At 35.4% G+C, this 25,489-nt stretch overlaps 2 protein-coding genes across 5 annotated transcripts in view; both read right to left on the bottom strand.

Annotated features, from left to right (window-relative positions):
- Positions 1–16,878, bottom strand: part of LOC131434893 (uncharacterized) — a 63,815-nt gene extending 46,937 nt beyond the window's left edge. The window contains exon 1 of the mRNA XM_058602142.1: positions 16,157–16,878. The gene's annotated coding sequence lies outside the window, so the exon portion shown is untranslated. The remainder of the gene's footprint in view (positions 1–16,156) is intronic.
- Positions 1–25,489, bottom strand: part of LOC131434875 (ankyrin repeat and fibronectin type-III domain-containing protein 1-like) — a 359,205-nt gene that overhangs the window by 107,100 nt on the left and 226,616 nt on the right. The gene's annotated exons all lie outside the window — the stretch shown is intronic.

Raw genomic sequence — 25,489 nt, 5'->3', positions numbered from 1 at the left:
TTCAATTAGTGGTGCCATCTGTCTGTCAGACCGAGGACTTCTAGACCGGCGTATTTTAGGTTATAACTGTGCGTGATCAGGGTCTTAATCAAAAGTTCTGAAACATAGTTTTAAATATATTTTCCTTCATGGTAATCTAGTTTTGATACAAATTCCAAAACAAACCAAGCAGAAAGAACAGGAAGTCCTTCCGTCTCGCGTGCAGCTAGTCGCAATTGCAAAACTTTTAGCTCCGAAACAAACAAAAACTATGAAAAAAAAGGGAGGGGTTTTGTGGGGCTTCCGGTTGAACTTTGTGCGGCGGTGTTGTACGAAGTGTTAAATAAAGCTATCAAATTAGCTCATAACGAATAACAATCACGACACCGGTGAAAAAAAACACACTTGCTTTTGATTGCCGTCGATTGAATGAGATGTCCTCGAGTGATTGTGCACGATTCGAGAACTGTACGATCTTATCTCGACGGTGTCCATCCATGAGTAGCGGGAAACAAAACGTACACTCCTGGAGTCATCCATTTAGTCCTGTGCATAATAATTTGCGGTGAATTTCCGTTCATGGATGTAAAACAATTTAAACTAGAACTTCCGGCTGAATGACCCAAACAGAAAGAATCGTACATTGTATGCTAATTTCCATACAAATTTGCCGGGAAAACTTTGTATTTGGTAGCAGAGGACAAGTCAGGCGGCACGATCGATATTTTAGCACAAAAAGTTGCTCGTTGCCTTCAGGGGTAAACATTTTCCACGAATACAAGTGTGTCCCCAGGTTTTCAACCGAACCGGATAGGAATGGGAAAATAGAACGATGCTCATTCATTCCGCAAGTGGGGGCTTCTTCTACGTTTAAATAAATTCATATTTTTATTTACTTTTTAAATTTCGATTTCAAACGAATGATACTTTCCGACTACGACGACTCCGGTGGTTCGCCGGGGATGGTAATTAATGTTTCATACTCCGAACTCGTGAAACTTGTTTGCACTGAGAAGAAGTGTTTCGAAGCATAAGATCAGAAAGGTTTGGCAGCTGTGATTTCGCTACCAATTTACAATCGAGCAACAATGTTCGACACATGTAAGGAAAGCCCATCGCTACAAGCGCATGTTGTTTCGGTCTTGTGAATATTTCGAAGCGAAGTAGGCCATGTAGGCTCACTTGTCAAACAACAACTACGCGTGGTCAAATTGAAAGTACATTGCTTCGCATTGGGCGTTTTTTTTGTTTCTTTCGTTCAAGCTTGCATAGCGAAAACAACAGCCGAACATTAAAGTTTAAATATTTTCAGTGATTATCTGTCAAAATGGAAAATTAAACCAAATGCAGCAAAAACGCAATTAATTATCTTTCCTCACAAGCCAAGAGCTTCTTTTCTTAAACCAAACAATAATCACATTCTCAAATTGAATGGCTTGGAATTGACATGGTCTGATCAAGCTAAATACTTAGGTTCAACGTATGACAAAAAACTCACTTTCAAGGATCACATTGAAGGAATCCAGGCAAAGTGTAATAAATATATTAAATGTTTATATCCTCTTATAAACAGAAATTCTAAGCTCTGTCTAAAAAACAAATTGTTAATTTATAAACAAATTTTCAGACCAGCCATGCTTTATGCGGTACCAATCAAGCTGTTGTTCCACCAGGAAGAAAACGCTTCAAAGGATTCAGAATAAAATTCTGAAAATGATTCTGAAGCGTCCTCCCTGGTTTAGTACAAATGAGTTACACAGACTCACAAATATAGAACCATTAGATGTAATGTCACATAATATTATAAGCAAATTCCGACAAAAATCGATGCAATCTTCAATTGAATCGATTCGCTCTCTGTATTAGTTAGTAAGTTAGTATATAAGTTCCTTTTCCCCATTACACAATACAAGTAGGTTTAGAATTTTCCCTACACAAAATTCTCAGAATTGCGGAAGCAAATGATGTCTTCATGGTAATAACCAAATCATATATATATATATATATATATATATATATATATATATATATATAACAGGGCTGAAAAGTCACCACTTGTGGCTGAACACCCAATTTAAATCTTAATAATTTAATTTTAACTCATATTCCAATAAATAGTTATTAAAAAAAAAAAAAAAAAAAAAAACAGCCGAACATTATTACGTTGATCCAGTTTCAATTCATCCACGGCCACAGTGAAGGAACAGTTTTCCAGCACGGGCACGGGTTCAGGTTTGAAAAACAAGCGTACATTACTCAATCCTGCTGCTGAACATCAGTGTTATTGTTGTCTGCACGGCATGGGACCGACAACGGGCCGAATTTGAAATTTCACAATTTATCGCGCATAATGAGCCGGAGTAGACTTTGCGGCGCTAGTTCATCAGCACGTTTGAGTTATCGATGGCAATTTGTTTGTGTTGTTGTCGTCTGATACTCGTTTGTCGTCGTGTTCTCTGCTGGGTTCGGGGCTGAGGAGGTGCGGTCTGTTATTATTGTCGCACTCGTCACTGTTTACTGACTGGTGCCGACGCCTGTGGACTGAACCCCGGCCTGGCGGTGAAAAGTTGTGCAACATAATTTCGGGCGATATTTTAAACGAAAATTGGATCATGTAGCAATTGAAAACAAATGGATAATTTTACTCTTTACTTTTAGCGAAAGTATGGCTACTTTTTCATTTGATGAAGATGTTTAGATGTTGTTCCAATTATGTATGTTGGCTTGGCTTCTGATTGAATGTAATTTGGACGACTTGCATAACTTTTTTCGTTGAGCAAAGTAGGCATAGCTCATCAGAACGATTATGATTGAAGCTTGATCAAACAAGTAGACTGCATAAAACGAAATTACAGTGTTGTTTATTGTAAAAAAATGAAAATTACACACAACGTAAATCAAAGTATGCCGTATTGTTCGAAGCCACATGACTCGGTATCATATCAATTAACATTTAAATATGAGCCTTCTGTCTGCTTTGAGTGTCAAACTCAGTTTCATTAGCCTCACTAATTAAAAGTATCTCTAGCGTTCAATAGAGGCATTTTCGATTGAAATTTTGAAAAATCGGCCAAAACCTAAAACATCCAGACCTTTGAAATACTTTTATCTATCTACAGGGTAAAAATGGCTGGAGAATTCGAAATTCATATAACCGATTTCGTGGAAATTTTTAAAATTCGTGGATTTTCTATGAGAAGCGTGAAAAGGTTTTCCTAAAATGTGTCCGAATGTAATCTTTGTATCCATCATAAGGTTTATTTAAAAAAAATTATGTCATCGCATTATTTTTCCAGATAATTGTGAAAGATCACAAAAAAACTCATTTTTCAGAGCTATTTTTGATAAGACTCGGAAAATCCTCCGAATTTTCCAGCCATTTTCACCCTGTAGATAGATAAAAGTATTTCAAAGGTCTGTATGTTTTTGGTTTTTGCAAATGTGCAAAATGACTCTCGATGTGGCCGGGTGGTCAAGAAAGTTTTGATATTTTCGGTTACAAGTTTGACTGCATCACATGAAATTCAATAAAGCTACCGCTTGTTTGGCAGCCTTTCTGAGCCGATTTTATTTCTCTCTCATGTTTTGTTACGTTACTAAGAAACAAGAGACTAATTTAAAATAGTTAAAAAAATAACTCCCTTCCAATTTTCTCCTAAATTTATACTTATATTATGACCTTTCAGTAACCGCATAGGATACATTTTTATCGATTTGGCATCTAATGAATATTGATATTTGGGGCTTGACTAGTTTTTTTGATATAAAAACAATCATAACTTTTTACTGGTAGCTCATATGAAAAAGCTTGATTCAGCAGAATTATGCGCAATTATTAGTTCAACAAGTCTTTTGAAGACAAGTTTTCCATAGAACGTTTCACAAAAAAGTTAGAACAAAAAAAACTGATTTTTCAGGAGCCACCCTACTTTTACTCGGGAAAACGCGATCAAATGAAAAGCTGGAGAGGTGTGTTTTTCAGCAAAGTTGCTCAGTATAAAATTTACTACAATTTTATTGTACAATGGAATCGTTTTTGAGTTCAATTGAAAAAGTTAGATTTCAGATTTCAATCTAAATAATGGCCACCCTAGTAACTTTTTCCATCAAAAGGAGCGTCATTTGATTACAAACAACTTTTTGATATTCAATGAGCAAGTTGAAAGATGGCGTTTTCAGCTATCCCGGGTAGAAGTGATTTGCAAACAAATATCAAATTCTGTTATTAAAATCAAACATCTCAATGGTAGAAATTAACATTATTTAGTTTGAAATAAGAGTTAAAATATCAAAAATTATAACAAAGCCTGCATGAGAAAATAGCAACAAAATAAAAAATGTTTTATTCAGGAGCGTCTATAGAAAAAAATACTCAGAAGAGTAAAATACCATCCCTCGTTCCAAGGATGTAATTGGCTGGTTCAGAGGATTAAAGGTTTGGAAGGTTCCGATACGGTAAGAAACATACAAAACTGAAGAACAGAAACTAAAGTCTTTTTGTAATGTTTGAATCCATTTGATGTAAACATTTCGTTTAGGTGGGGCTGGTCGATGGAACGGTGACCATGGAACAGCCTGAGTCCTGGAATAAAGTCATTTGCACGTATAAACAAAACACATGAAAACATCTTTTTCTGTAAACCGCTGCCAGACAGTGGGACTTTGGATACGTTAAACACACACACTCACACACACACACACACACACACACACACACACACACACACACACACACACACACACACACACACACACACACAGACTTTTTAAAGGTCGGGAGAGTCTTTTTTCTGAAGGAAGAATTGAATAGCTAAAAACGCCGTCTTTCAACTTGTTCCTTGAATATCTCGCCTTCAAAAGCATGGATCAAAAATCTATCCTGACAATGTCTAGATAATTTAATTTAGATGCGATTAGTGCATAAAAACATATATGTTGGCGCAATAAAAATGAAGTGAATGTTATTTTTGTGAAGGTAAGTCGATTTCTATGGCGGCGCCATTTTTTCTGCTCCAGTTTCCTGGTAACGTAACGAAACATGAGAGTGAAATGAAATGGGCTCAGAAAGGCTGCCAAATAAGCGGTAGCTTTATTGGATTTTATGTGATGTAGTCAAACTTGTAACCGAAAATATCAAAACTTTGTTGGCCACATCGAGAGTCAGTCATTTTGCACATTTGCGAGAGAGCACGGAGAGAAATGTAATACGCAGAGCGAGCCACGTGGTTATACGCGACCTACTGGCCTCAGCCCTCAAGGCGATTCAGCGGAATAGCGAAACGACTTACGGCGAGGTGGCTTTCGGCGAGATGACTTTCAGCGAAATGACCCTCAACTAGAGATGGGCAATCCGTTCGTGTACGGTTTTAAACAACTAGTTCTTCTAGAAAATTAAGTGAGCTGAAGTTCTCTATTAAAGAATGATAGTTTTCTGTTATTTTCATTAAATATGCAGGTAATCGAATTATTTGAGAGAGTATAGAAATTAACTAATAAGAATAGGATAGAGGATGTGTGTTGGTTACGTAAAGCGTCACATATTACGTAATTTCTTGCCAATAAAATTTTTGTTATGCAGGTAATAGTAAATTGTTTGTAATGTAACACAATACAGTTTTACAGTTTTCCTTGAGAAAGGCCTACGCCAAATACCGAAACGTCGGACAGTATCTGGTCAAAGTCAATACAGTGTACAATTCGGTACAATTTTAAGTGTCTCAAGAAGAGATAACTTTATGTCGGCTGAGCGGTTTATGTTAAGCAGCTGAGTGGCGTGGCAGCTCAACATGAACTGCTAAGCACTGATAAGCCGAAGACAAACGTAAAAAAAGCTTTACTTTTGAACAATTTGGATTTCGCAATTTTTTTTATTCATTGCATCAAAAATTTTATTGTTATTTATATATAAAAAATTATGTTGTATCGAATTCTTTTAAGTGAATTCCAAAATGTATTGCTTGTTATTTGATTGTCACGTCATTTATCGGGCAAAAAATCCTCCAAGATTCGATTCCGCAGCTCTTGACGCAAGATTAATCCGAACACAATTTTCAAAGTAATGACGTAACATGCAACAAGAAACCCCAAAACAGTCACAATTAAATGAGTAGCTTTCTGCATGTTTGCCGAGCCCCGAGCCAACTTTTGTTTGTTCAAATTCGCAAAGTGCATCTCACGTCATTCATCCAGACCTCTCTCTTTCCCCGTTCCCTAAGGTTATGTAAAAAAAGCTTGCTATCACTCGTTTCACCCCGCATAATTCCTACAGTCATTCGTCAGCAGCCAACCAGCCAGCGGTTTTTGGTGTCACTGACAACTTTTTGAGATACCCGAGTACGGAGGTGCCTCCATCTAGAAGATATTTTCTTTCTGTTTGCTGCTACTGTGAAGCTCTTGGAAAGTCACACTTTGCTTGTTGGCAAACGGAAACCGTGAAACCGTTCTCGAGGAAAGCATGCTTTGATGCTTTTCGTGAAAATACCTCTCGTGAAATTTTTCGTTTTATATGTTTTGCTAGAATATGATTTGCTTGATCAAAATGCTAATTTAGAAATTCCTTTCAATATGGTTTCCATCAGACAAAATATTCTGGCAACTCCAGCTGCGTTTTACTCGTGTTTCAAATGAAGCAAAAATAGAATGGCAGCAAGTACCAGTTTTAAATTTGAGAGATAGAACTGTTCGATGAAGATGCTCCTAATGTTGAATTAGAACGTACTGTTTTTTTCAATGATATACTGATGAAAAGTGGATTATTTCTCAGCAAGCTCGAGTTTTTAGAATTCAGCGTTCTGATCGATCATTTAAAGCAAAAGTGAAACAGTATTAAAGAGAAAATATTTAAATACATAAGATATTCTTACTATTTCGTTAGGATCGTACAAAAATAGTGACGTTAGTGCCGTGCAATTTCCAATAATATGCTCAGTTTAGCTAAGCTGATTGTTCCCAATTAACAGGTATCATTTCCTATTTTTAGTTTGAAAAACCCATCTATCCACCTGTTGATACAAAAGATGAGAAGGTTTTATGCCTGTTGTAGAAGGAGAATGACAGAATCTCAGATCCAGTGGACTTTTCCCTTACTTTTAAATAAAAAAACATTGATGAGTCCTAATGGTGTGATAATGCCTTTCACTTTCATCGATACAGTGTCATTAAATTACTTTTTCCTTTTTATTAAAATAATTTCTAACACTAAATTGGATTCATTTTTGACCCCAATTTATTCCGATTGATTCGGGTAGTTCACAAAAGCATGGTTCATCGCTTACATCACATATTCTGAAACATTTCTCAGATCATGCGTACCAGCAATAACACATTTGAACGTGGTCATAAGTCATTGGACTAATTTTACGGAGAAAAAAAAATAATTTGTCGTTAACGTCACTTTAACGATTATATGAAACTTAAACTGTTAGCCATATAATCTTCGAAATCGGTTCATCCATATACAAAAATCTTTGATATCGGTGAATCCATGAACAAAAATATTGAGGGGTATTGCGTTTTGACGTTTATGTCACTTATACCACAGAGTAGTTTCCAAATGTGCCTAAGTTTGCTGAAATCGGTTCAGTCATCTCTGAGAAAATTGAGCGAAAGAAAAACAACTAAGATTGTGGAAATCGCTATAGCAATCTCTGAAAAATTGAGCGGTACAAAAACAATACGTGTTGTCGGTTACGTCACTTATGCCATCTTATCTTCGGAACAAGAAATAACAGCCTTCTGATCTTTGAACTTGATCCACGGCCCAACAGTAGCTTTTGAACAAGCCGAAGCTAGTTAAATCGGTCCAGTCATATCTGAAAAAATCGAGTGGTAACAAACAACTCGTTTTATCAATTACGTCACTTATGCCATCATAACTCCGGAACAAAAAACCACAGCGATTTGACCTTCTATCTTAATATATGGCTCAATAGCAGCTTCCAAACGAGCTTAAACTTGCTAAAATCGGTTCAGCCATTTCTTTGAGTGATAAAAAACATCGCGTTTTATCGATTACGTCTGTTATGCCATTATAACACCGGAACCAAAAGTTACAGCAATTTGATCTTCGAATTTATTCCATGGCCCAATCGTAGCTTCCAAACGAGCATAAACTTGTTAAAATCGGTTCAGCTATCCCTGAAAAAATTGAGCGGTAAAAAAACAACACGTGATGTCGGTTACGTAACTTATACCATCATATCTCTGGAACCAGAAGTCACAGCCATTTAATCTTCGAACTTGATCAAAAGCCCAAAAGTGGCTTTAAAACGAGTTTAAATTTGTTGAAATCGGTTGAGTTATCTCCGTAAGAATTGAGCAATAAGAAAACATCCTGTTTTGTCGATTACGTCACTTATACCATTATATCTCCTGAACCAGAAGTCACAGCCATTTGATCTCCGAATTTGACGAAAAGCTCAATAGTAGCTTTCAAACAAGCCAAATATTGTTGAAATTGGTTCAGCAATCTCTGAGAAAATTGAGCGGTAAAAAACAACATGTTTTGTCGGTTACGTCACTTACGCCATTATAGATCCTCAACCAAAAGTTACAGCGATTTGATCTTCTAACTTGATCAACAACCCGATTGTAACTTTCAAACTAGCCTCATCTTGCTAAAATTGGTTCAGCCATCTCCGAGAAAATTGAGTGGTTAAAAAACAACGCGTTTTGTCGGTTACGTCGTTTATAACACTATATCCGGAACTGAAAGTGACAGACATTTGATCGTGGAGCTTGATCAATGGCCCAACAGAGGCTCTCAAACAAGCCTAAGCTTGTTGAAATCGGTTCAACCATCTCTGAGAAAATAAGACAGTAAAAAAAATTAGAGGGTTGTATTCAAGACACGACCGAGCACAATAACATTAAAAATGGAACATTTCTAGGGTTTTGTTCGTATGGGAATTGAGTATGCAAACCGATCCGTTGACAAATTAAAACATTTTTAAGCTCACAATATTGAAGCTTTGGAATCATTTAAATGAGGAAAATCCAGGAACAAGCGGACGAAAATCGAGGAACAAGCGCTGCAAATTAGATCCGAAAAATCTATCGCCGATAGTACCAGAGAACCAAAATAAAATACTCAATTCAAACCAATTTTTCAATGGTATGCAATTGAAATATTCAAATGACGTTGTCTCATAAGTTTAAGTTAAATATTTCCGAATCGATTGTTTGTTGAGTTATATAAATCCATCAATAAATGACTGAGTTATAAGCGTTCAAAATTATGACAGAAAATGTTACGCGATTAGTTTTACATGTTTTAAATTGACACCCAGCCTCGGGAAGCGAAGTGTAAGGCATTTTTAATGGCAAAATCGACCAAAAATTTGCTAAATACATGGGATATTTCAAAAGAATCGGTAACCACGCTGATTCGGTTCTTCAATAGCTAGATGATATATAAGATACTCAAGCGTACACGGTGTTGCACAGACAACAGGAAATTTCTCCAACACATAATGCAAAAGCGACAATCCAGCAAGTGAACGCATATGCAATCCAGTCATCAGCTCACTGGACGAGCTACTTGTTTCATTCACAGTCAAACATCAACTAGGCAAAGAAATATTGTGCAGCCTATATTTATAGATTTCTCTTCATACTACGCATAACGATACGGTGTTTTTTATGCATGACGCAAAGCCTCCTATGCCGAACAAGAAGTTGACGTCATTTTGTATAACGGGGATTGGTGGATGAAAACATAGGTCGATTCCAACCATTTTTTCATTAGTATGCTATTTAAATACTGAAACGACGTCGTCATACATGTTTAAGTTAAAAGTTTCCGAATCGATTGGTTGTTAAATTATAACAATCCATCAACAAATGATCGAGTTATTAACGTTCAAAATTATGACACAAAAAAGTTACGCGACTATTTTTGAAACTTTTAATTGACACCCGCCCCCATATAGTGAAGAGTAAGACATTTTTAATGCCAAAAAACAACGTGTTTCGTCGGTTATGTCGCTTATACCATTATATCTCCGGAACCGAAAGTAACAGTCATTTGATCTTCGAGCTTAAACAATAGTCCAATAATATCAACATTTATCAACACCCGAAATTCTTATTTTGCACTGTTTCTAATTCTGTCGTCCTTGAAGGCACATTAACTAAAACATAAAAAAAAACAGAATGTCATGAAATTTCGACAAATTTCTCAAAGGGATTTTCAATTAGTGGTGCCATCTGTCTGTCAGACCGAGGACTTCTAGACCGGCGTATTTTAGGTTATAACTGTGCGTGATCAGGGTCTTAATCAAAAGTTCTGAAACATAGTTTTAAATATATTTTCCTTCATGGTAATCTAGTTTTGATGCAAATTCCAAAACGAACCAAGCAGAAAGAACAGGAAGTCCTTCCGTCTCGCGTGCAGCTAGTCGCAATTGCAAAACTTTTAGCTCCGAAACAAACAAAAACTATGAAAAAAAAGGGAGGGGTTTTGTGGGGCTTCCGGTTGAACTTTGTGCGGCGGTGTTGTACGAAGTGTTAAATAAAGCTATCAAATTAGCTCATAACGAATAACAATCACGACACCGGTGAAAAAAAAAACACTTGCTTTTGATTGCCGTCGATTGAATGAGATGTCCTCGAGTGATTGTGCACGATTCGAGAACTGTACGATCTTATCTCGACGGTGTCCATCCATGAGTAGCGGGAAACAAAACGTACACTCCTGGAGTCATCCATTTAGTCCTGTGCATAATAATTTGCGGTGAATTTCCGTTCATGGATGTAAAACAATTTAAACTAGAACTTCCGGCTGAATGACCCAAACAGAAAGAATCGTACATTGTATGCTAATTTCCATACAAATTTGCCGGGAAAACTTTGTATTTGGTAGCAGAGGACAAGTCAGGCGGCACGATCGATATTTTAGCACAAAAAGTTGCTCGTTGCCTTCAGGGGTAAACATTTTCCACGAATACAAGTGTGTCCCCAGGTTTTCAACCGAACCGGATAGGAATGGGAAAATAGAACGATGCTCATTCATTCCGCAAGTGGGGGCTTCTTCTACGTTTAAATAAATTTATATTTTTATTTACTTTTTAAATTTCGATTTCAAACGAATGATACTTTCCGACTACGACGACTCCGGTGGTTCGCCGGGGATGGTAATTAATGTTTCATACTCCGAACTCGTGGAACTTGTTTGCACTGAGAAGAAGTGTTTCGAAGCATAAGATCAGAAAGGTTTGGCAGCTGTGATTTCGCTACCAATTTACAATCGAGCAACAATGTTCGACACATGTAAGGAAAGCCCATCGCTACAAGCGCATGTTGTTTCGGTTTTGTGAATATTTCGAAGCGAAGTAGGCCATGTAGGCTCACTTGTCAAACAACAACTACGCGTGGTCGAATTGAAAGTACATTGCTTCGCATTGGGCGTTTTTTTTGTTTCTTTCGTTCAAGCTTGCATAGCGAAAACAACAGCCGAACATTATTACGTTGATCCAGTTTCAATTCATCCACGGCCACAGTAAAGGAACAGTTTTCCAGCACGGGCACGGGTTCAGGTTTGAAAAACAAGCGTACATTACTCAATCCTGCTGCTGAACATCAGTGTTATTGTTGTCTGCACGGCATGGGACCGACAACGGGCCGAATTTGAAATTTCACAATTTATCGCGCATAATGAGCCGGAGTAGACTTTGCGGCGCTAGTTCATCAGCACGTTTGAGTTATCGATGGCAATTTGTTTGTGTTGTTGTCGTCTGATACTCGTTTGTCGTCGTGTTCTCTGCTGGGTTCGGGGCTGAGGAGGTGCGGTCTGTTATTATTGTCGCACTCGTCACTGTTTACTGACTGGTGCCGACGCCTGTGGACTGAACCCCGGCCTGGCGGTGAAAAGTTGTGCAACATAATTTCGGGCGATATTTTAAACGAAAATTGGATCATGTAGCAATTGAAAACAAATGGATAATTTTACTCTTTACTTTTAGCGAAAGTATGGCTACTTTTTCATTTGATGAAGATGTTTAGATGTTGCTCCAATTATGTATGTTGGCTTGGCTTCTGATTGAATGTAATTTGGACGACTTGCATAACTTTTTTCGTTGAGCAAAGTAGGCATAGCTCATCAGAACGATTATGATTGAAGCTTGATCAAACAAGTAGACTGCATAAAACGAAATTACAGTGTTGTTTATTGTAAAAAAATGAAAATTACACACAACGTAAATCAAAGTATGCCGTATTGTTCGAAGCCACATGACTCGGTATCATATCAATTAACATTTAAATATGAGCCTTCTGTCTGCTTTGAGTGTCAAACTCAGTTTCATTAGCCTCACTAATTAAAAGTATCTCTAGCGTTCAATAGAGGCATTTTCGATTGAAATTTTGAAAAATCGGCCAAAACCTAAAACATCCAGACCTTTGAAATACTTTTATCTATCTACAGGGTAAAAATGGCTGGAGAATTCGAAATTCATATAACCGATTTCGTGGAAATTTTTAAAATTCGTGGATTTTCTATGAGAAGCGTGAAAAGGTTTTCCTAAAATGTGTCCGAATGTAATCTTTGTATCCATCATAAGGTTTATTTAAAAAAAATTATGTCATCGCATTATTTTTCCAGATAATTGTGAAAGATCACAAAAAAACTCATTTTTCAGAGCTATTTTTGATAAGACTCGGAAAATCCTCCGAATTTTCCAGCCATTTTCACCCTGTAGATAGATAAAAGTATTTCAAAGGTCTGTATGTTTTTGGTTTTTGCAAATGTGCAAAATGACTCTCGATGTGGCCGGGTGGTCAAGAAAGTTTTGATATTTTCGGTTACAAGTTTGACTGCATCACATGAAATTCAATAAAGCTACCGCTTGTTTGGCAGCCTTTCTGAGCCGATTTTATTTCTCTCTCATGTTTTGTTACGTTACTAAGAAACAAGAGACTAATTTAAAATAGTTAAAAAAATAACTCCCTTCCAATTTTCTCCTAAATTTATACTTATATTATGACCTTTCAGTAACCGCATAGAATACATTTTTATCGATTTGGCATCTAATGAATATTGATATTTGGGGCTTGACTAGTTTTTTTGATATAAAAACAATCATAACTTTTTACTGGTAGCTCATATGAAAAAGCTTGATTCAGCAGAATTATGCGCAATTATTAGTTCAACAAGTCTTTTGAAGACAAGTTTTCCATAGAACGTTTCACAAAAAAGTTAGAACAAAAAAAACTGATTTTTCAGGAGCCACCCTACTTTTACTCGGGAAAACGCGATCAAATGAAAAGCTGGAGAGGTGTGTTTTTCAGCAAAGTTGCTCAGTATAAAATTTACTACAATTTTATTGTACAATGGAATCGTTTTTGAGTTCAATTGAAAAAGTTAGATTTCAGATTTCAATCTAAATAATGGCCACCCTAGTAACTTTTTCCATCAAAAGGAGCGTCATTTGATTACAAACAACTTTTTGATATTCAATGAGCAAGTTGAAAGATGGCGTTTTCAGCTATCCCGGGTAGAAGTGATTTGCAAACAAATATCAAATTCTGTTATTAAAATCAAACATCTCAATGGTAGAAATTAACATTATTTAGTTTGAAATAAGAGTTAAAATATCAAAAATTATAACAAAGCCTGCATGAGAAAATAGCAACAAAATAAAAAATTTTGTCATTGTAATATCAAACCAAGAACAAAATATTTATAGAAGATGAATTTGTCAATTATTTCATATTCTAGCATTAAGAATAGAGTAATATCTTAAGTATTTCTCTTATCTGATTCTGATGCAGTTTATTCAATGGTATTTTATTTGAAGATATAACTACTGGATCAATTTACTTAATGAAATTGAAATAGCTCATCAATAACGAAATAAGATATTATAACTAATTTTAATGTTGAACAGATATTGTACAATGTCTTGATCCCTTGATGAAATATCACGAAAATATCAAGTATCGCTATGATAACACAGAAACATCAAGCCAAGATATGATGGTAAAATTTATTATTATTTTGACCTTTGTTTGCTATTTACACCTACCCGGGATGCAGTTCTTCCTTCAGAAAAAAGACTGTCTTGACCGCTAAAGTCAATGAATCGTTCTGAAATTTTCACAGAATAATCTAAACTAATTTTCTAAGTGATTGTCAGTTGGGTTTTTCGATATTCGTCACCATTTCTGAGAAAATCAGATTTGAAGCGTAAAAATAGCCCTCTAGAGCGCTCTAAAACACACTGACCTTAGCCCTTAACTGTTGATCAGAAAGAAGAAAATATTGAAAAAAAATTACAAGTGAATAATTCAAGATTTCAAGAGAAATTCAAACACTTATTCAGAATATCAAACGAAAAAAATTGCCGTTGAGTGAAACTTTCGTGCAATACGCAAAAAAAAGTTCAAAAGATAGCGAATCGCAATTAATAAGGAGATGTCGATAGAACCGCATTGTTTCATCATGGAGACATACGTGAAAGCAAAATTTCGGCAGCTTGTGAGACGCCTGTTTTACACAGCTCATCATAAGTTTGATGCCCCAGAAGACGTTGGGGAACAGAAAATGTTAAAGTTTACAAAAAAATGATTTGCCGAACAGTTTGCTCTTATGGTAAGCGAAGTACTCCATTTGTGACAACCGGCACGATCAATAGGCACGTATATATAAAGGAATGCCTTCAAAAGTGTCTAATTCAACTTCAAAAGTAACACATCCTACGCTTTTCTGGCTGGATTTAGCCTCATGCCATTGCTCGAAAGATGTTTCGGAGTGGTACAATGTCTACTTCGTGCCGAGTGAACTACGTCCAATTGAAAAGTGTTAGGATATCATGGAGTAGGCGCTCCTGAAACATCCTAAGGAAGTAAAATCGGGGGAAGACATGAAGATAAATGGATTTCCACGTAAAAAATTGTTGGTCCAAATGTTGTACAAAGAGGTAGTTTCAAAAGAAAGGTTCGTGCATTTGGGCATGTTACTGGAATTGAATAAAGCGAAATTGAACTGTCATCTCCACTTACCAGTTCTATTTAAACTGTTTGACGGTTCAAATTCAACTGATAGGCGGAGATGACAGTTTAATTTTAACCGCTTCAAGCACTGATGAAGCGAAGGCGAAACACGAAGAAATTGAAACAAAATATGTGCTTTTGGCACAAACAAACAAACCCCCAAATTTTCACATTCTGCGACAGCCAGTAATAAGCCAGTCACTCGTTTACGCCCAAGACGTCAGAAATGATATTGCACCTAGGCAGTAGTATTAGTATAGTGTTCATATTTTTGTGTCATTCTAAGGTATACCAGTTTCAAACGAATATGTGTCGAAACAAATCGGAAATTTTATGGTAGTGTCATTAAAAATAATCATTCTAAATTCAGTAAATTTGATGCATCCAAAACGGGATTTATGGAATTCACTTCAGGTACATTCAAAATAATGGGATTTTGGATCCTGATGTTCACCGAAAACAAGTGCACTGAACGGTAATTTTCCTCCCCATATCACTTGGGGTTGAATTTTCATTATCGGCAAACAATTTTCAGTATTGCACCGAAACAGCCATCGTCGTCGTTGTTTTCGCATTGTTTATTCACTCGTTCCGGGCCGAACAGCTTGGTGCGAACAGTGGCCGCCAGCCTACTACTATTCAATTTACCTTTCATATCAGTCGTGTTCGTCGGCGGCCAGCGAAATGTTCAATAAATTTGATGGATCGACGAACATCGGATCGGGCTTCGTTTAACGTCATATCAAAGCGAAATAATTAATGGGATGCACGGAACGAACAAACGAACAACAAAAAAAAACGATTTATTAAGCAATGAAATAAAACGGATCACACAGTAAACGAAACAAAAACAGTAAACCAACAAAACAAAACGCGACTTTCCCATCTTTCAAATCAAGTCACAGTCGTATTTATCTTCTTTTATGTCATGATCTAAGAAATTTGTTTTTTTTCTTTTTATTTGCGCAACTTCGGGCCAAAGTAGACGCTGACAGATGCAGAACCCAGATTAGCCCAACGATTTGAATATACTTTTTTTCCCACGAAGGTCATTGCCGATATGGTTTCCCTCCAGTCTCTTTCTTCCTCTCTCTCTTTCATGTTTCCCTTTCGCTTGCTCACTCGTATATACATTTTTTTCTTCATTTTGTTTAGTAAGCCAATTTGATTAAACTGAAATCATATTTACCGTGACATTGTATCCTTTTCGTTTCGAACCAACCAAGGTAGGTAAACTGCTTGGTGCCGCCACCACCGGGACAGACGTTTGGGTGGGCGCGATGGGACTTCACTTTCGCCGTTTTACCGTGTATTCATCCAGGAAGGAGGCGCGTATACAGCTTGTTGCTTTCCCTTTCGTTCGTCGATACTACTACGATACTTGGCAGACTGCCAGATTATCACACAACGCACAAACACACAAACACAAATGATATTGCACCTAGGCAGTAGTATTAGTATAGTGTTGCATAATAATGCAAACTTTGCGTCTGCTTAGTGGTTCAAATTAAATTGCTAGGCGGAGATAGCCGAATATTTTTTTGAAAGACAATTTTGCCTATTTTGCTCAACAATTCTTCAAATTGATGAATAAAATCTAAATTTGGAGAAAAGTGTAGTGTTTTAAGGTATTAAGGCACTTCTGATATGTTCACTGCTGTGTTCCTAATTTAATCTCAAAGGTTTTGTATTCATTCATCCTATCGTTGGTCCTTTATTCATCCCATATATTAGCAATGGCGACAACAATCAAAACCAAAATATTGCACTATTACACTCTCAGGTTCAAAATGTCAGAATTTACCTTGAAAAGGGCCCAATGCCAACTATGACACAACACACGATATTTAAAAAAAAACCGTTTAGAATCATTTCGACGTTAAACATTTTTTGGAATTTTTTTATTACCTTTCGTTTCAAACTTCAAAAAAATCAAAAAAAGAATTGTTACTATTTAGGCATTAGCCCTTCTAAAAACAAAATGTAGAACCAGAGATGCCATTCATACAGATTTATCTGTATTGTATAGATTTTTGCGTTCGCGTTCGTTAAATCAGATTACAGATTTTCTAAATTTAATACAGATTTATGAAGGTTCATAAAAAGTGAGAAGTAAAACGTTAGACTTTTCTCTCTGAGTATCTATTGGTATTTGATTACAGTACTTCTTTAAAAGTCATTAATCAACGGACAAATCACATGTTAAAATGGAAATCTTTTGTGCAAATGTTTGATGATGAACACTGATAAACATTTATATTAAAATTTAAAACCAATTTGAATATGATTTGAATTTGAATTTGATTCATTTTATTAGTGAAAACAGATAGTGCAGATACATATTTTCTATGAAAATATCTGGCATCACTGCGCACAACCGATGAAACAGTGTTATGGTGACGTATAGCGGAAAGGAACCAGTGCTACTAGATTTGCCACAATGATTATTTGATTAGTATTTAACACGCTCTATTTGGTAATATTAGAATCCGAAACAGTTTTATTGAAATATCAATATCAACAATATAATTAAACTAATGTCACGGATACCAAAAAATACTTGTTGATGATAATTTAAAGAAAAAAAAAAATTTATTTTATTTAACATTATGAGAAAACTTGGCAATCTTGCGATACGAAATGAGATGAAAACAAAACGCAATCAAGTGAAGCAAGTGCAAATTTTCATCTCATATTTTTCATTGCTTTTATTGCTCATCAGGTAATTTCAGAAGTCTTTAATCGTTGAATTAACAAGTGGAAAGTGAACATTACTGATTATAAAGTCATCCAACATTGAATAGAGGTGTAATTATGTGAAATAGTGATCATGTTTTGAGACGAATCGATTAGTAAATTTTCAGTAACATGATCAATTGTAAAACTTCAGACGAAAGTGGTTCCCAAATCAAAAAGTGAGTTTATTTTAAATGAAAAAATCGATCGTTGAATATTTTTATACTATTTTTTTCAATCGGAAAGTGTGGCAAAACCTAGAATAAATTTTTTAAACGTTCCACAGTTTTGTTCAGGTACGTTTAAAGATATGATTAATGTTTAAAGTTATGAGGTGAGGAAATGAGATGGAAATTGGAGCTGAGATGAAATATGGAGCTCTTACCCTATAACTATGTATAACACACTGTTTACCTCTACGAAAAAAACATCTTCCACTTTTAGCAGGCATATTCAAAAACTCAATATTTTTACACAAAATACAGTTTCTAATAAAGAAAAATAACTATATAAAAATGAAGATTTGGCAGTCCATAGTTAACCCACGCTCGAAATTAAGGAACGGGAAACCTCTTTTACAGGAGAATCTTCTCTTACTTTAGTAGAGTAATCTTTGCGTCTGCAAAGCACTGCCAGCTAAACTGACAAATGGCAATAGTAGTCAAACATTGAACTGCTATTCAGTGATAATTCGAAGACGATGCGTCAAGGAAAAATGAAAAACGGTTCAATTGGAATCTGAATCCTTAAATGTTCATATTTTTGTGTCATTCTAAGGTATACCAGTTTCAAACGAATATGTGTCGAAACAAATCGGAAATTTTATGGTAGTGTCATTAAAAATAATCATTCTAAATTCAGTAAATTTGATGTATCCAAAACGGGATTTATGGAATTCACTTCAGGTACATTCAAAATAATGGGATTTTGGATCCTGATGTTCACCGAAAACAAGTGCACTGAACGGTAATTTTCCTCCCCATATCACTTGGGGTTGAATTTTCATTATCGGCAAACAATTTTCAGTATTGCACCGAAACAGCCATCGTCGTCGTTGTTTTCGCATTGTTTATTCACTCGTTCCGGGCCGAACAGCTTGGTGCGAACAGTGGCCGCCAGCCTACTACTATTCAATTTACCTTTCATATCAGTCGTGTTCGTCGGCGGCCAGCGAAATGTTCAATAAATTTGATGGATCGACGAACATCGGATCGGGCTTCGTTTAACGTCATATCAAAGCGAAATAATTAATGGGATGCACGGAACGAACAAACGAACAACAAAAAAAAAAACGATTTATTAAGCAATGAAATAAAACGGATCACACAGTAAACGAAACAAAAACAGTAAACCAACAAAACAAAACGCGACTTTCCCATCTTTCAAATCAAGTCACAGTCGTATTTATCTTCTTTTATGTCATGATCTAAGAAATTTGTTTTTTTTTCTTTTTATTTGCGCAACTTCGGCCAAAGTAGACGCTGACAGATGCAGAACCCAGATTAGCCCAACGATTTGAATATACTTTTTTCCCACGAAGGTCATTGCCGATATGGTTTCCCTCCAGTCTCTTTCTTCCTCTCTCTCTTTCATGTTTCCCTTTCGCTTGCTCACTCGTATATACATTTTTTTCTTCATTTTGTTTAGTAAGCCAATTTGATTAAACTGAAATCATATTTACCGTGACATTGTATCCTTTTCGTTTCGAACCAACCAAGGTAGGTAAACTGCTTGGTGCCGCCACCACCGGGACAGACGTTTGGGTGGGCGCGATGGGACTTCACTTTCGCCGTTTTACCGTGTATTCATCCAGGAAGGAGGCGCGTATACAGCTTGTTGCTTTCCCTTTCGTTCGTCGATACTACTACGATACTTGGCAGACTGCCAGATTATCACACAACGCACAAACACACAAACACAAATCTCAGTTGGTCGTCACCGTCGTCGTCGTCGTCGTCGTCGTCGTCGTCGTTCCGTTCATTCACGGAATCGGAACTTCATTCATTCGCGAAGGTGTTGGCTTCTTGTTTGTCTTTCAACTGAATAGATAAGCACTTTTGTTCTGATGAGCCAGGGAAGGATTATTTTACACGTCGTTTAGCCCGATTGGTAATCTCGGAACAATGTGAATAGGGTTTTATGGTACACGATTTTCCACTGCTTCGAGTTTTTTTTGTTCGTTTTTTTTCTTTTATGATGTTCCAGATTATTTTAACCTATTTGCTAATAGGATTCGTTTTGGTGGTCAGTTGAACAGCTGTCGAATAGAATAAAATCGAATTGGACATCACAAACATTTCTCTAACGAGCAATTCCAGAAAAAACAGCAGAAGAGGAGGCCGATTTGTATGAAACTTTACTTTACACACATCTTCTGTATGACAAACCATTTATTTTGCACTATTTCCGGTACTTACGGAACTGGAAGCCAAGAATTAGTATAGTTACGGTCGTTTTGATTGAACATAATCTAACAATACTTTCGAATTGGAATAGTTTTTAGAACCATCCCGATGAATTTTCACGTTTTTATGCATCGTTACTTCAAATAACGGAGTGAAATGTTGAGCATTCTTTACCTTGCAATACAAGAACCGGAAGTCGGATCCAGATAAAAAATTAAAATATATTTAAAATACACTAAAGTCTTTTTTCCAATGTGGGGTTCAGATGCCACATAAAAAAACGCAGAAAACTAGCATAAATTTTTCACAAAAAATAAACGGAAAGACAAAGGAACATATTTTGGTTGTCAAATGTCTTAAAAATTCGAGATGTGGGATTAGCTCAAGGATAAATTGTTTGAAAAATATCGACTTAGAGACTTAGCAAAATTATGAAATTTTCTAAACAGAAAATTGTTTTCGATGCCGAATGCTCAAAGAGTATCACGTCGAGATCTGGTGTTTTCTCGAGAAAAAAAATTAGTTGAAAAATATCGAATATTTTTGCAGGGAGTCGACTTAAAAATATTCGCAGTTCGCATAAAAACCGAATAATTTTGAAATTTTGCATAAAATACGTAAAACTAAGGAACATTTTTTCTTGTCTCCAATGGCTAAAATATTCATGAAACGTCGAGATGTGGTATGGAATCGAATACACATAATTTAAAATATCAATCTTGGGAATAACGTTTGATTTTAAAAACACTTAAAATGTCGAAATGTAATGTTTCCTCTTCCAAAAAAAAAATGTTTAGAAGTATCGAAAATTTTCCTAGTGAATTTAAAAAAGTTAAAAATTCGCATAAAAAATCGAAAAACTAAGGACATTTGTTTTGTAGTCAAATGTTTTAAAAATCCATGAAACGAATATTCAAAAATTTTTCTGAAGTCAAATGTTTTGGAAGTGCATGAAATGTCGAGATCTTGGTTTAAAAGTATCGAAAATTTTCGCAGAGAATCGACCTAACAAATTGAAAAAAAAACACAAAAATAAAGACATTTCTTTTGTCTTAAAATGTTTTAAAAATTCATGAAACAAATATCGAAAATATTTGCAGGGAGTCGACTTAAAAAAATCGAAAATTCGCCTTAAAACCGCATAGTTTTGTAAAAATTTACATTCAAACCCGTAAAACTAAGGAACATTTATTTTGTCCCAAATGACTAAAAAGCTTATGAAACGTCGAAATGTGGTGTGGAATCGAACATATTTTTTTTCAATATCGATTTTGGGAATAACTTTGAGATTCCCTGATTAGAAATTTTCTTTGTTGCCAAATGTTTTAGAAATGCATGAAATGTCGAGATCTGGTGTTTTTTTTCAAAATTCAAGTTAGTTGAAAAATTTTTGCAAAAAGTCCACTTGAGAATATTAGAAAAATCGCATTAAATAAGCAAATGTTTTAAAAATTCATAAAACGTCGAGAATTTTTCGAAAAGAAAATAATAGAAAAATATCAAAAATTTTTGCAGGGAGTCGACTTAAAAATATTCGAAAGTTCGCGTAAAAACCGCATAATTTTAAAAATTTTGCTTAAAAAACCGTAAAACTAATGAACATTTTTTCTTGTCTCGAATGGCTAAAATACTCATGAAATGTCGAGATGTGGTGTGGAATCGAATATATGTGGAATAACTTTTGAGTTTCCCAGGGATTTTTTTTTGTATGCCAAACATTTTAGAAACGCTTAAAATGTCGAAATTTAGTGTTTCCTAAAAAAAATTGTTTAGATGTATCGAAAATTTTCCCAGAGAACCGACTTATAAAAATAAAAATTTTCGCCTAAAAAACGCAAAATTAAGGACATTTCTTTTGTCACCAAGTGTTTTAAAAATTCATGAGCCGATTATCGGAAATTTTTGCTTCGAATCGACTTAAAAAAATTGGAACATTCGCATTAAAACCGCATATTTTTGAAAATTTGCATAGAAAACCGCAAAAATACACAGCAAGAAAATATGGATTTTACAGGTGACATAATTCTACAAACGATACAATTCATAACTGCTTAACAATAAATTTTACAGGCTCCGAGTATAATTTGCACTCGGTTACCAAGTGCCGCTGAACGGGTTTTTAACATATGTATCAATTCTTAACTAAGCAGACATGTGCTTCTGTGGCTCAGTCGATTAACTGGAGTGCTTTGTGATCTAATGTTTCTCGGTTCATGTCGCGCTGTTGCTATCGATCTTTTGTATTTTATTTCCTTCGATTTCAAACCATACAATTTTCAAAGCACACAGTTTTACATGTTCTTGAATATAAATTTGTGTGAAATATGACACTACATTTATGTGCATCTTATAAGATGTAAAACCACAAGAATTTTTCGGACTGTGTAAGGAACATTTTGTTGTCGATAATGGCCAAAAAACTCGAGATAAGGTGTAGAATTGAATAATTTTTTTTAATTTCGATTTTTCGGATTTTGAGAATGGCTGTGAGAATACCGGAGACAAATTTTTTATTTGATGCCAAATGTTTTAAAAATTCATGAAACGTTGAGGTCTGGTGTTTTCACGAAAGAAAAAATATTTTTAAAAAATATTCCAAGAGAATCGGCTTAAAAAATAAAAAACTCGCATAAAAAACGCAAAAAATAAGGGTATTTCATTTGTCGATTTCTTAGTTTTTAGTTGGTTTTAACGTAGCTTGTCACGACTAGGTTCGGACTGAGTGGAAACATACATTAGAGAAGCCAAATGAATGAGAGACTCACAGAAAAGAAGATTTCTTAGAAATAGACAGGACTCGAACCTGCATTCTTATGAAATCCATGCATAAGTGTTTACCATTTCCGCTACCCTGAGCTGTGGGGGAAACACAGTTCTACCACAAAACTGGGTTGGTAAGTGTGCATCGAACAAATGGTCTCAATCCTAGCCGCCTCACGACCGGTACCATATATCCAAACATCTTCTCTGTTTATCAGACAACAAACACTAGTCTTCTCGCCCTATACCTATTTTCCGCTCAAGCACTGGGTAGGAGAGTATATTTATAATCGCTAGTGGCCTTCTCTACTGTGCCAGTCGGTGAGGCAGCTAGGATTTGGATCATTTATTTGATGTACGCTTACCAACTTTGTGTACCAGTTTTGTGATAGAACGGTGTCTACCACAACTCAGGGTGGCGGAAATGGGAAACACGTATGCACGGATTGCATAAGAACGCAGGTTCGAGTACTGTATTGAAGCGTATGTTTTTCCAAATTTTTTTTTTTTATTTTCTGTGAGTTTCTCATTTATTTGGCCTCTCCAATATATGTTCCACTCAGTCATTGCGAAACTTGCATGAGATCTGAGGTAAACTCGAAAAAGTTTTTTTTAATCAAAAATGATCAGAACCGACAAAAGAAAACAAAATTTTACATATGAAAACCGAAAAACTTTGAAATTTCGCATAAAAATCTGTATAACTTCATAAACAATCGCGGACCGGATTTTTGCCGCCAAATGTCTCAAAAATTCAACAAGTATTGAGATCAAAATTTTGCATATAAAACCGCATAATTTTGAAAATTCACACTAAAAACCCGCAAAACTAAGAAAATTATTTTTTGTCGACAAAAGCCTTAAAAATTCTTGAAACGTCGAGATGTTGTGCTAGCTTGGATTTTCAATTTTAAATGTCGATTTTGGGATTTTGGAAAAAGTTTTGGGATTTGCGAAATCAGAACAAATTCCTTTTGATGCTAAATGCATGAAACGTCGAGATCTGGTTTTGTTCGAAAAAAATTTATTGAAAAAAATCGAAATTTTTTCAGCGTCGACACAAAATAACTTAAAATTCGCATGAAAAATTCCCAGAAAAACGCAAGACTCAGGAATTTTTTTTTGTCGCCACATAATAACTTAAAAATTCATGATACGTCCAAATCTGGTGTTCTACCGAAAAACATTTTTCTTAATCTAAATTTAAAAATTTGAAAACATCTATAGAAAACCGCAAAGCTAAGGATTTTTTTTGTAGTCAAAAAATTTGTTTTTTCAAACATCAATTTTAGGATTTTAGGAAAGCATTGAATTTTCTGAAGTCGAACATTGCTTTTTTATGCCAAGTGTTTAAGAAAAGCATGAAACGTCGAGATCTGAAATTATCTCGAAAAAGGTTATTTTGAAATCGAAATTTACAAGAACTGACTTGAAAAACGAAATTTTACACCGGAAAACCGAAAAACTTTGAAATTTCGCCTAAAAAACCACATAACTTCAGAAAAAATAGCGGACCGGGAATTTCAAGACTTTCGAGATCGAAGAATTTGTTTTTATGTCAAATGTTTTAGAAATGCATGAAACGCCGATAAAGAATTTGTTGAAAAATGTCGGAAATTCTCTCAAAGAGTCGACTTAAAAAAATTCGAAATTTCGCATAACTGAAATTTTTTAGAAAAACTCAAAACTCAGGAATTTTTTTTTTGATGCCGAACATCTTAAAAATTCTTAAATTATGTATAGGAAAGCCTATAGAACATGGGACAATAATGCGTAGAGCGGCAGTTTGAGACTTGGAAAAATTTGGAGATTTTCGAAATCTTTTTTTTATGCCAAATGTTTAAGAAATTCATGAAACGACGAGATCTGAGGTTAACTCGAAAAAGTTTTTTTTCAACGAAAATTGCCAGATTCGGAAAGAAAAACGAAAGTTTACCCAGAAAAACCGAAAAACCACTTAGCTTCATAAAAAAACGCAGACCGAATTTTTTTGCTGTCAAATCTTTTAAAAATTAACGAAGCATCGAGATCTTGTGTTTAAACAATTAGAATTTGTTTTTAAATATTGACTTCGGGATTCGAAAAATTTCGAGTTTTCCGAAATCGAAAAACTTGTTTTTATGCCAAATGTTTTAGAAATGCATCGAGTCAATAAACATCTAAATTTGCAAAAACCGGCCAAATTTTTGAAATTTTTATAAAAAACCGTAAAACTAATGAATTTTTCATTTAGTGGTTTAACCTACGTTTGTGCTTAGGGCACACAGCCGTTTTTACTTTTCTTTACGTTTCGTCCTAGACTCGTCCGTGCAGAGCAGTTCAAATTGAACTGCTTAGTGCAAACTTAAACAGTTTAACGTTTTCGTTCGGCACATCAGCAAAGATATGGCACTTCGGTACCAAATAAAAAGTGTTTTGCAAATAGCATTAACTTTACGTCTGCTTAGCGGTTCAAGTTGAACTGTTTAAGTTTGCACTAAGTAGTTCAATTTGAACTGCTCTGCACTGACGTGTCTAAGACGAAACGTGAAGAAAAGTAAGGATTTTCTGTTAGAGTTTTCCAAAATAGAAAAATTTGTTTTTATTCCAAATGTTTTCGAGATGCATGAGAATTCGAAAGC

Source organism: Malaya genurostris, chromosome 1, assembly GCF_030247185.1.
Source record: "Malaya genurostris strain Urasoe2022 chromosome 1, Malgen_1.1, whole genome shotgun sequence".
Classification (NCBI taxonomy): domain Eukaryota; kingdom Metazoa; phylum Arthropoda; class Insecta; order Diptera; family Culicidae; genus Malaya; species Malaya genurostris.
The sequence above is the reverse complement of the archived record's forward strand: the minus strand, read 5'-3'. Positions and strand labels throughout refer to the sequence as shown.